At 39.7% G+C, this 13,770-nt stretch overlaps 1 protein-coding gene across 1 annotated transcript in view; it reads right to left on the minus strand.

Annotated features, from left to right (window-relative positions):
* The window catches only part of SPON1 (spondin 1), a 319,734-nt gene that overhangs the window by 184,721 nt on the left and 121,243 nt on the right, over window positions 1-13,770 (minus strand). The gene's annotated exons all lie outside the window — the stretch shown is intronic.

Consider the following 13,770-nt stretch of genomic DNA (forward strand, 5'->3'; position numbering starts at 1 on the left):
GCTACCCCAGGACTGCCCTGCTCTTGCACTGTAGTTTTGGGAGGTCAACACCCTGTGTCCCCCCCAAATCTGCCCATGGGCTCCCGGCTTCAGCCCCACAGGGATCAGGGCTTCAAGCCCATGGCTCTTTGCTTCAGATCCATGGGAGGTGCTGGGGCCCCGCTGTTGAGAACGGCTGGCCTAGAGTACTAATTTTATAGCATGCTGCCCAAATGAGTGCATTTGCAAAATAGATACAAAGAACAGTTGTGTAACATTTCTTTATTGTAATACATTCAATTACAAGGACAGATTCAATCATTTTTGGTATTGCCGGCCCTCTCTTTTGTTAGGACTACGTGCTGTTAGACAAGTACACGCAGGTGGTCCCCCCCACTTGGAGATCTGGTGTCCAGCACTGACTGGAAGTTTTCCAGGGAAATAATTGACAGAAAATACAATTAGCAAAGAGCCTACTTTCTGCAGACTTTGCGTTCTCTTTCAAAAACTGAAGACCAAAAAATTTGTTTTATTGATAAAAACAAAAAAAATCAACATTTTCTGGAGTCAAAGTCAAAATGTTTTCAACCAATTCTACTAATATCACAAAGGATTGAGGGGGATGCTTTATTGTTTTAAAAATATTTTATTTCCTCTTAAAAAAATTAGGAAAACACCTGTCTTGCATGGAAGACTATGGTGGCTGGAGAACCAGAGCTAAAAGAATGAAAATTTAGATATTTAATCACACCACTTAAAACTTTGGGGGAGAGGGGAGGGTATTGTTGGTTTTTGTTAATAAATCCCATTCAACTTCAGTGACTAAGGAAGCGTACACTGCATTAACAGTTTGAAGCCTCCAACACTTCTGACAAGGGAAAAAACAGGTGACAATCTTCATAAGATTAAAAAGCTGAAAATCTTAAAAACAACTTTAAGGCAATATTTATACATCTAAAAAGTAAACTTGGGTACAAGCTAGTGAACAATAGCCTTTAAGTGATGCCAGCCAAAGTGATTATCATAGGGTGACCAGACAGCAAGTGTGAAAAATAGAGACAGGGGGTGGGAGTAATAGGCGCCTATACAAGACAAAACCCCAAATATCAGGACTGTCCCTATAAAATCAGGACATCTGGTCACCCTAGATTATCACCAATTCCCTGGGTGAACAGGGATGGAAAAATGAAGTTGTCACTAACTCATGATGAAAAGGATAAAAAGGAATCTCTGATTTCATGTCCTCCTGCAGCTGCTTCCAGCAGGAAGTGAAGAGGAGCCAGGTGAAGCTTGCTACAGCTGTTCCTTGCTGGGGGTGATGATATGGATAACAGAGCTGCTAGTGCCTCCAAGGAAAGCCTCTAAAATAACAGCTTGACTTATAGAAAAGCTGTTAGATGATTTTTAAAGTCTCACTCTCTTGACTGTTTAGGACTAGAAAAACACTTCACACGAACAGAGAAAGGAGATTTTCAGCCTTCCTGAGTAATAAAGGGGTGTTTCGCTGCTAACATTGACAAAATATTATTCCTTAAAAACTGCCCTAGGACAAAACATTGCTAGTTCTGGAGCTCAGGTCAATGGAATTTTTTTGAAAATTCCACACTTAGGGAAGCAGTTTTGTCTGAGAAGGATGTAGTCCTGATGGGGATGGCTGAGTGGGCAGAGGGCATGCGAGAAGATTAAATGCAATTTATCACATAGCTTCAGGAAAAAAATTCCAATCTGTGCAGCACAGCTATATATACACACAAATACAACATTCTTTAGCGTGCAAACTCCAATGACAAGGTTCTGTTCATTGTTTACTATTCCTAAGCAGTTGGTTTTCAGTTTGCAAGTAACTGAAAGTGCATGACTGCAAGCTATGCATCCAATGTACCGAGACAAAACTTTCAAAAGGAGAATAGCACACGCCTTTCTTCTTTTTCTGTCCAAAATTAGGCTCTGTACTGATTCTATCGTATCATAAATCTGGTTTTGGAATGAAAATACCTAACCAGTGGGAGACTAGAGAGTGTTGTACAATGTGCTGGGTATTATATACACATCAACATTTATTATCTCTTCATTTAGGGTAATGTGCCCATGAGCTCTTTGGTGCAAGGAACTGTATTCTTACATGTCAGTACAGTACCTCACATGCTTTTGGCCCCAGTAATAATAAATAAGAACATACTTAACACAAAATAGAAAGAGATGGCCTATTTTTTGACAAATGCAGAAGGATTAGGTGTGCTGACTGCTTCATTATGATTTACAAATTCTTGTGACAAGCGTGGGCTATGTATCTAGTGGGTTTAGGCTACTCTATGTTTATAGTACTAATGCTCAGTGGTCTTGCCAAAGTTTTGACTAAATAAAACTGCAAAGTGGAATTTTTGCTTCTAGTTCCAGGTTTAAAACATAAGCCTAACCACAATTTTAAAAGAAAGTTTTGCACTAAACCCATCCAAAAACTGCCATGTTTCATCATGGGTAATCCCAAAAGGAAGTAGCCTCCATGTTGATCTGGGTGACGCTCGATCTATCTTTGATTAGGTCCTTACGGTCTTCTGGCTGGATATTATTGTGTGTCCATCACTGGCAATCTTATGCCACCAAAGCTTTTAGTGCCCCTGTGAGCATTGGCCGTGTACCTACTTGGTAAACATGCTTCAAAATGTACTGGTCTTCCATTCTAATAATATGACCATACCAAGAAAGCTGCTGACCCCAAAACAGTTCTGACTGAGATGGTTGTTGGGTTCAACTTAGAAGAGCCTCAGAACCTTAGAAGGGTTTTTTATCTTGTCCTGCTACTTAATATGGAGCAGCTGAGGAAGTCGACAAAACTACTACCACACTTCACAAGGCTTCAAATAAATGGTAGAACATGCTCTTATAAACAACTCAGAGTTCGAGAGCTTTGGGAAAGCGTAGATCTCGCAGTATTCTGAATAGCAGAACAGGTGGTATGAATAACTGACCATGAACCAATTCGTCCAGTAAAAGATATTACATCACCCACCTTGTCTCTCCAGTACCCTGGGGCCAACAAGGCTACAGCAACACTGCCAACATGCACCAATGATATCTTTAGTACTCACACACTTATCTTGCTACTTTCTTTGCAGTGACCGACTACATACAATACTGCTATTTGCCCAGGGCAAAACGCCATATTCATTTTTATTGTATAAAGGTTCAGTCTTGTTACGTGCCGAGTGCCCTCAACGGTCAGTGATTGTCATGTGCCCTGAGTGTGTTCAGCAGCATATAGGAGTGCTCAGTAACCTGAAGGCTTGAGCCCTTCAAGTCAGTCATGTGCATTTTGCAATTTTTCCATGAAGGAATTTTTTTTTTTTTTAAACCAGAGCTATTTTTGTAAGCAAAACCATCGTTTGTGCAAGCAGAAAAGAAGGTAGGTTTTGCCTTCATCAGCTGCTATTTGTTGTAGCACAAAATGTGGAAAGTTTAAAGTGAATATGCCAAATGCTTAGTTATTTTTCCAGCCAAAACATGACCTGTAGCTAGTTACACAGTGAGAATTTATTCATACGCCTCTAATTAGAAACTAAACTAACTACTAAACCAATTGCTAGTTTATTGATTGGAACATACAGCAGCAGTGTTGTTTATATGAGCCTGCAGCAATAAAACCAAGATAGAAAGGTTGAACTTCTTTTTCTACCCTTTCCTTTAGAGTAGGGCTTTGTAAAAACACTAGTTGGTTCTTCCAATTACCGACATCAGACTGTCAGATAAAAGAGTGCACATTCTCTTTCCCTCCCCCCAGCCCCCTTAAAGAGAATGTGCCTTCCAGACATCTGGATAAATCATGTACAACAGGACATTAGAAAAACTCTGCTGTTGCTGCAAGAAATTATGTTTACAATGCTTTATTTAAAATAGCTCTCAGAAACATGTTGCTTTTTGGAGAGATGTCTCCTTTCAAAATAAATGCTGTAGTTTGATCTACCTTGGCAGGATACCCCTCAGCAATTACTCATATCCCAGGAAGATTAAAAAAAAGCATGGTGCTCAAACCAGCTGCGTATCCTTGTAAATAAGGGAAACAAAACCTTTATATTAATATCACATATTTAAAAGGTGCATACACCAGGATAGAGAGGAATTGTTTCAACTGGACCAAAGGGGTATGACTGGCAGGAATTCCAGTTACAGCTTCCTACTGGAGAAGTTGATTAAGGAGTGGAATAGTCACCCTCAAGGATATGGTGACGAGTCCATTACATGGATAATTTACAGCTAGAAAAGACAAATAATTTGACAATAAAGTGAAGCCAGCAATCTTGTACTGGCAGAAAGAAATGAAATCTACAATTATATGGACAACTGGATAATTATTAATTATGAAAATCCTAAAATGTATTAGATTGTGGAATATTCTCCCAAGGGAAGGGAAAGGAAAACCTATTGCTTGAGACTTTTTAAAGTTTGTCCAACTAAGAACTACAATAGAAAATAGGGTATAAATGAATGCTCACACCAGTATTCTAATACATCTTGTCAACCTCCAATTTTTACGACATCACAAACCAAAATCTATGTGAAATATAAAAACCAGCAGCTTGATTTATATACAATTAGATGCTAACCATCTCATAGTCCTGGACTTCCACTCCATCCAGGGATAGCCGTGGACAACACTGCTACAAAGTCTATCCCAAACCCCTGGAAGTATTATGGGCTTTGGGTCAAGCCTTAAGGAATAGTGTCTGTTCCCAGACTGCTTGTGCTGACTGCAGCTTGCACACGAGTCACTGAGGGACTGAACATGCCTGCCCTAGTTTGAACTTTGGGTCTTACACCTTTCCTAAGGCTTTCTTGAATATCAGGAAGAGATTCTTCACCTATCCTACCATTCACACAAGCACAACACAGGTTAGGTCATAGCTTATGCATTTAATTCATATAGGTACACAATAAGGAACAGATGTCTGTTACACAGCCATCATGGTGCAATCCTGACTTCCAACAGCACCTGCAATGTTTGCAGCTCAAGGATTGGACTCCTCAGTCACCAAAGGATACATTAAAAAAAATGCAAACCTGTGAAAGATCATCCTCAACCTTGAGGGATCGCTGATGACTACGAATGAACAAAATAATTGAAAATTGAATTTTGAGCCAGGTTTGTCAGCATCTCCTAATAATTCACCAGATTAATATATGTGAATGGCAACACCCACCTTAGTAACCATGTGTGTTACTGTTGGTCAGAAATACTTTGATGGAACCTTTTTCCCTTGGAGAAAGCAGTTCTGTTGAAAATTGAAATGCTTCATGAAATTGTGTCATTTTGTCAAAATTTTGTTTCAGAGAAAAGCGGGAGGGGAGGGTGGAGGGAGAGGGGGAAGTTCCATAAATGACGGTTTAGAATTTTTTTTTATAAATAAAATAAACACACAAAATGTTCAAAGTGTCAAAAGAAGAACATTTTGATCAATCTGAAAAACAAAAACACAAAAACAGAATTTTCTTTCCAAGGATTTCAAAATTTGGGGGTTTCATTCCTAATCAAAAACAAATTTTGATATCTCAACGTTCTCTGCAGCATGGAATTTTCAAGTTAATACATACATGCCCACAAATAAAAGGCACCTGAATTTAGGATACAGAATACAGTAACTCCTCACTTAAAGTTGTCCTGGTTAACATTGTTTCTTTGTTATGTTGCTGATCAATTAGGGAACATGCTCATTTAAAGTTGTGCAGTGCTCCCTCATAACGTTGTTTGGCAGCCACCTGCTTTGCCCACTGCTTGCAGGAAGAGCAGCCCATTGCAGCTAGCTGGCGGGGGCTTGGAACCAGCGTGACCAGCAGCCCCCATCAGCTCCCCGTTCTCTTAAATTCCCTGTGCAGCAGCCGCCCAACAGGCTATCAATTGTCGGCAGTTCAGCTGTCCCTCCCCCCACTGTTCCTGCCCTCTGCCTTGGAGCTGCTCCTGGGAGCCTCCTGCTCACTGTGCAGGGAGGCGGGGGGGAGACAGGGGGAGGAAGAGGAGGACTAATGTGAAGGTGTCCCCCTCCCCTCTACTCATGCCCCCCCCCCCGCCCCTTCTCCAGATAAAGCAGGCTGGGGACAGGACAGGGCGAGCTTGCTGGCCACAGCTGCTGTTTCAACTTCCTGATTTTTTTTTTTTTTAAAAAGGTAACGTACTTAGAATGCGGTCAGCATACTTAAAGGGGCAATGCACATCTCTCTCCTTCCCCCCGCCTCCACACAGGGTGTGTGTCTCTGTCTCTCCTCCCTCCATTTGTGCTGCCTTCTAGAGTGTGAGGTGATATTAACAATGTGTTAACCCTTGAGGGCTCAGCTGAATGCTAGTTCATCATTTAGCAGCAGGGCATTCCCTGGGAAATATCGCACCCTCTAACTTCACCACTTCAACCAAGGTTCACCATCATTGCTGTGTACAGTATTAAATTGTTTGTTTAAAACTTGTGTGTGTGTACACGTGCACACAGTTTTTTGTCTGGTGAGAAAAATTTCCCTGAAACCTAACCCCCCCCTCCCATTTACACTAATTCTTATGGGGAAACTGGATTCGCTTAAAGTCGCATTTTTCAGGAACATAACTACAATGTTAAGTGAGGCGTTACTGTACAGGTATCTGATAGACAGTACCTGACCTAGGATCCACTGAAGTCAGTGGAAAGAATGCTCAGACACAATGACATTTCAAAGAGCATTGGACTATGTCCATAATAAACAAACATTTAAATTTCTATAAAGCTAAAAGAAAGAAGGCAAGTTGCATTTGCTGGCAATAGTGGAGAAGAGTTACAGAAAAAGATTGCTGTTAAATTAGTATCTAATTATCATCTATCCTAAATCAATTAGGCAGCATAAACAAGGTCATTAAAGATCTGAGAAGTGTAAGCCAACTGGGAATATAGATATGTTCTTATCTTCAGAACCTGTTTTAACTGCCCATGTTATGAAAGTTAGCAATTTTAAAAAAAATCCCCATTTTTCTTACAATCTTCCTTTTATTAAAGTGATCATTACACACACACACACCCCATCTCAAATTCCACAGTTGTTTTCTGTCAGGTCTATTTTATTTCTAATTAGGGTTGTCGATTAATAGCAGTTAACTCAGGCGATTAATTTCAATTGGTATTCTGTTTACAGTGCAATAAAACTGCGATTAATTTTTTTGAATTAAATATTTTGTATGTTTTTCTACATTCATGTATATTGTATTTGGTGTTGTACTTGAAATGATGCTCGTTAAAAAAGAAAGTGTTAATTAAATTTGTGACTGAACTCCTTGGGGAGAATTGTACGTCCCCTGCTCTGTTTCTGCCATATATTTCGTGTTATAGCATTCTCGAATGATGACCCCAGCCCATGTTGTTCATTTTAAGAACACTTTCACTGCAGATTTGACAAAACACAAAGAAGGTACCAATGTGGGATTTCTAAAGATAGCTACAGCACTCAACCCAAGATTTAAGAATCTGAAGTTCCTTCCAAAATCTGAGAGGGACGAGGTGAGGAGCATGCTTTCAGAAGTCTTAAAAGAGCAACACTCTGATGCAGAAACTACAGAACCCGAACCACCAAAAAGAAAATCAGCCTTCTGCTGGTGGCATCTGACTCAGATAATGAAAATGAACATGAGTCGGTCCACGCTGCTTTGGATTGTTAATGAGCAGAACCCATCATCTGCATGGACACGTGTCCCTGGTATGGTGGTTGAAGCATGAAGGGACATATGAATCTTTAGCGCATCTGGCACATAAATATCTTGCAACACCAGCTACAACAGTGCCATGTGAATGCCTGTTCTCACTTTCTGGTGACATTGTGAACAAGAAACGGACAGCATTATCTCCCGCAAATGTAAACAAACTTGTTTGAGTGATTGACTGAACAAGGACTGAGTGCACTTTTAGTCTAAAATTTTTAGATTGTTTTATTTTTGAATGCAGTTTTTTGGTACATAATTCTAGCTTTGTAAGTTCAACTTTTGTGATAAAGAGATTCACTTAATACAAGTATTGTAGTGCAATTGAAAAATACTATTTCTTTGTTTTTTTTTACAGTGCAAATACTTGCAATCAAAAATATAAAGTGAGCACTGTTATTGAAAGCAATATTTGAAAATGTAGAAAACATCCAAAAATATTTAAATAACTAGTATTCTAATATTGTTTAATCGTGCAATTTTTTTTAATCACTTGACAGCCGAACTTCTAAGATAATCAGACTTTCTGAAAATGAAATACGGTAAGGTTTAAGGTGAGCGGAAAGATGATATTTTAGAGATGAGATGTCAGCAAATGTTTTCACTCATAGAATTCCTTTTCCAGTCCTTCTTTGTTCATTTATAACCCCAGAGATTTAACACATGAATTATCATACTGTACACATGAAACTTGTATGTACTGTGGCATCCCTTCCAGACTGCCAGAAAAAAGTTTAATAAAAAGAGTGGATCAGTTCCCCACAGCTCTCCCAGATTACAGTACAAAGCAAGTTTATTTTACAAAGGGCCATCTGTGCAAAAACATACAGTTTTCACAATAAAAACACAAAGTGTAAGGCATGATCAGTCAATAAGAAAAGTTGACAATTCAGCGTTTTGCCCTCTGGCTTTTCAAATGCTGAACAAAAAAAGTGTATGGTTCACAAGCATCCAGCTAATATTGTAGATCTATTATAGCACTTTTGCACTTATAGAGCAAACCAGAGCTCTGGCACTTTTATAAAGTTTTTAAAATCTTTCAATAAAAAAAGAAATTAAGTTGACTGTCTTGATATCTGCATAAAAGCTACACTCACAAACTTCCCATTTATATGAGAAATATATACCTGTGTGTGTAAGAAATAATAATCTGCTGTTGATCCTAGATACTAGTACACCTACATTCAGTCTCATGCCTTAAACCACAAGGTACAGAGGGGAGAAGATCCCCTTTCATCCTTCAAGAAACATTCAGATTTTAGACAGTGATGATCTGATTTATAAATTGATGGACAGATTCAAGGGCTGTGTCCAAATACTCAGAAGTAACCATGCCCCCTTGGATGTTTTATAGCATTTATTTTTTAATGTGTACTGTAAATATGAAAAAAGACGTTATAAAAATTTTAGAAAGTTATTAAATTTTAGACTAGCCATATATATTAATTATAGGCTGCCTGACACTTCCGGGGCAGGGTGGGAGGGATGAGCAGACAGTGGGAAGGGGTTGGAATTTTCAGCCCAAACCATTCAACTATTTCTGAGATAACAACTAGGGAAAGATACACTGTTTATCCCACGTAAAGATATTCTTGAGACCTTTTCACTGAGCCTCTTTAGAGCTGCCATGCTTTGAAGCAGGGATTTGAAATTTGGCAAAGGGTGGCCTCTATCAGAGATGCATTTTGAAAATCTGCCCAAATTTGGCCAAGTTATAGGCCTTTGAAAATTGCTGTTTATATGCTCAGTTCTGCCTAATAGATTTTACCAGCTAAGTTCTCCAAAGACTGTCTGCCCTGAACATGCTCCAGACTAGGCCTGAACAGGATTTTCCCTGCAGGTATAGCTCTCTGGTACCATGGACAATCTAGGTTAGGATCCAGGCACCTGAATTAACAACAGGGAGACAGTCTCTCCTGTGCTCTTAATACCGCCTGGAGCAGGAAACTGCCTGATTCAAATGCAAAGGGGGACAAGTGCCACAGTGTATGTGGGGTGAGGTTGTGTGTGTGTGTGTGTGGGGGGGGGGGTCAGAAAATGGGATGGCAGTGGGGGAGCATATTGGAAGAAGAAGTTTAGTGATGATGATTGGGAACCACACACAAATGTTGTGCATGCTTGTACACACCTGTTATAGGCAGGGCTTGTACTGCCTACATTTGCCACTCATAAAATGTGTCAGAAGTGCAATATGCTTTAAAAACCAAGTAGACTTAACTTCTCCAATTCCTGGGCATTTCATTTAGTGCCTTATTCCTGTAGCTTTGTAGGAGACCAGTGTCAAATTCTTTGGACTAAATAGCCCAAATTGTCAACACAGTGCAAGGTAATGCACACTGCAGCAACTCAGACTACCCAGGCACCATGATAATTAGTATTATTTTAAAGCACTTACTCTTGTGGTCGTGACACACATTTCTAAGGGAACAGAAGCAGCAGCCACAGGGAACTTAGAACTTTCATAAGTTATCCTTGTCGTTACTGACTGCACCATTTTTACAAAATTACTCTCAGCATCATGTCAAGCCATAAAAGTATGATTCATCCACTGAACCAAGTACAAATTCCTTTTGTTTAGTACTTGCTTTCCATTCACAAAATATTTACATCTTCAGATTTTGATAAAGTGTGGACTTTAATTGAAAAAGTAACATGCTACAAGCCTCTTGCTGTTTTAAAGGTCTGATTCCTAATAGGCTCAGCCAATTAAAGAATGCTTGCAATGTACATCATAGTTAAAACACAAATTTATAATTTAGACTAGTCTAGATAATCTAGACTGATAGGAGATGCTGGGGATTGTTCCCTTGTTAAAAACAAATTTTGCAAGTCGTTCAAGTTTCCTATTAAAATCATGCTGTTTTTTCAAATCAAACAAATACAACAGCAACTGATGAAACGTGAAACTGTTTGAACTGATGGAACATATGGTTTAAGCCACTTAAAAAAAAGTCTCTCACTTTTAGTACTGAGCAAGTGAACCTAGGATTTGGTTCCCTCCACCCCCAACTTTTTAGCAAAGCGTACAGGAGAGACCTTGATACAGAATATCGTTTGACATATCACAGGTGTAGTTTTTTTGCTTGATGTACTACCTTATGTTCATAATAAACAAAACTCTTAAGCAAGCTCTTTGTTTCTATTTCAATCCTCTGTTCTTGTTTGTATGAAGTACTAAATGAAGAGTTTTGGCACATCTAGACAGCTGGATCCATTTGGACACCTAAAGAGTTCCTTCTGCTCTGCAAGGGATGATATTCAGAAAAGGCTGCCATTTCTAAATATCACTGAACTATAATGAGAAGTAGACATTCTAGTGATGCTTGTGAATAGTGCAACATTTAGGGTTTAGTGCCAGATGACTAATAAGGTCGAATTCTGCCATCCTTCCTTGCAGGGCCAACTCTACAGTTTTTGGTGCCCCAAGCAGTGAAAAAAAAAAAAAAAAAAAACACTGCCGCTGCGGATGGCAAAAGGGAGAAGCCACGGCCGATTTGCCACTGTGGCCAAATTGCTGCCACCACCAGGACAGAGGAGCTACCGCCAAAACACTGCCGCCCCTTTCTAACTGCCGCCCACTGGTGCCTGGAGCCAGTCCTGCTTCCTTGGGCAACTGGACTCTATTAGGAGCTTGACACAGAACAACTATGTGATCCAACTCATTGTAATCAATGGAATGATAGCCACTGGATTTCATCTGAAGCTGGATTGGGCCCTATGTTTTCATCATTAGATCAATCAACTTTTAGAAATAAAGGTAAGATTTATTAAACATAATTACACCATTATTTGTCATTCCAGGTTTAAGGCAAAAATTATACTGCATTGGTTACTTCATTGTTGTTTAACGAGGTTTTGGATACACCAAACAATTTAGTCACAGTAACTAACCAGCAGAAAATATGAACTGATCCATAGCAGTAATCTAAATCATTGTATTCATTTGAATAAGAGGGAGCAAAGCTAGCAGTCCCTTGCAAAAAGCCATTGTAATCAAAGGCTGCATATAAAGTAGTCAAGAGTAACTTAATTTTAAAAGGGCATTAACTTGTAACAGCATGTGATTTTAATCATCCCAGAAAGGTAAAGTTTAGCAAATACAACTTCTCATTTACAGACAATGAGGTAACTATATTCATAGTTTTAATTCCGAGTACCCAAAAATGACTTTTTAGTGCAGTTCTACAGAAGGTAGATACCTGGATATAGCAGTAGAGCATTTTCTAATTACTGTATTTGACATGTGCACTGCACATGGACTTGGCACCGTAAACCATAATGGCAATTTGTTGTTTTCAAGTACTGAAAACATTGCTATAAATTTTAAAGGTCTCATGCAAGTACACTATGCATCAGATCTGTGCATACTTAATATTTTTCAAGCCTAACAACCTATTTTCATGCTATTTCCCCACTCTAACAATACATTCAGATAAGTATAAAAAAAGCCTAATTAGAGCTTGTCCGAAAATGTCCATCATTTCTCTGTGCCATCTACCCACACACAGAAAAAGCACCATTGTCTCCACTCCTGCTGAACTGCCATGGTACATCATGAGAGACCTAGGGCTTGTCTACACTACCCGCCAGATTTTGGCGGGCAGCGATTGATCCACCAGGGATCAATTTATCGCATCTAGTCTAGACACAATAAATCAACCCCCGAGCGCTCCCATCGACTCCTGTATTCCAGCGCTGTGAGAGGTGCAGGCAGAGTCAACGGGGGAGTGGCAGCAGTCGACATCTACTCTCCTTTCTTGACCCTTGAAAACTTCCCCCATAATGGCCTTTAACCTCTCATCCTACTCATATTTCGACCTGATATTAAAAAAGTCACTATGTATTGTCATTACCCTTCTTTAAAATACAGCCACATATTTAAGCATTCATGTCACACACACACAGTGTATAGTGGACTCTCAAACTCAAATCCAGTTTTGTTAAATGTCTATTCCCACAAACCTGTCACTTTCAGATGGTACTGGATGGCTGCAGCTCTCTCCACACCAACATAATCACAGAGGGCCAATGCACACTAAAAAGTGTTTAGCGCTGTCCAGAGAGAGTTTGTGGCCAGAGTGTAACCTGTATGGATTTTATATCGCCCTAGACTAGCTGGGGTGAATCTCACCCTATGGTTGTAAGTGGCACTATTCTCACACTAGTTCTGAGCTAATCAGCTTTAGAGAAAGTCTATTTTGTTTGCACTCTGAAAGCTGCTGTTTCTAAAAAAATTCAGACCAATAGTTTCCCACCGCAGTTTTCATCTGTACAGATTAGACTAGCTGACTGTACTGTACCAATCAGCTTCTGCTGAAGATACAGGTTTGTAGGATACCTTAGATTGTAAACTTTTCAGGGCAGGGACCATCTCTGCACTATATATTTGGATAGTGCCTTGCGCAGGGAAGCTGGGGCCTCTAGTCACTACTACAATTCAAATAAAATAGTAATAGTGAGGCCTTACTTACTTGGCATTTAAATCTCATTGATAAGGCATCTGAGTTTTCAGGAAACGCATTAGAAATATTGTATCTCATCCTAAAGGTGAAATTGTGCCTGTGTACATAATTATTTCTAGGTTAAGTAAAGTGCTGCATGAGACCAAGGGGTTCAGTTACTCACTAGTCACCCATTTGATACCAGAAGATGTACCCGCATTTAAATACCTAGCAGAAGGGATTCACTCAGGACAAATTTTATACAAAATATAAATCCAACCATAGGAGTTACTCTTGGGGACAAAATTCTGCTGCTGAAATCATAAATCTTTCAGTGAAGATAATGACAACCCTATGTCTATATCAAATGATCGAATTCAGTCCTTAGGGTCAGATATTGCCCTCAGTCTCCACACACACCTCACTGTCCTAGATAAACCACCAGTCCACGTGTAGAAGCCTTGTTTCTCTCTCCCTGCCACATAGCAGCCTTTCCCCAAGGCTAAGAGGAACCAGCTAGAAACTACAGCCAGTAGGAGCGGCTGCCAAAGCAGGTACTTCAGACACTGAGGACTTTCTACAGTTTTGACAGGACTTTCCCTTCCATGTGCTGATTGGCTGTTTGCTCCAACACTCTCCCGTCTCTCT

The sequence above is a fragment of the Eretmochelys imbricata genome, chromosome 6, assembly GCF_965152235.1.
Source record: "Eretmochelys imbricata isolate rEreImb1 chromosome 6, rEreImb1.hap1, whole genome shotgun sequence".
NCBI classification, from domain to species: domain Eukaryota; kingdom Metazoa; phylum Chordata; order Testudines; family Cheloniidae; genus Eretmochelys; species Eretmochelys imbricata.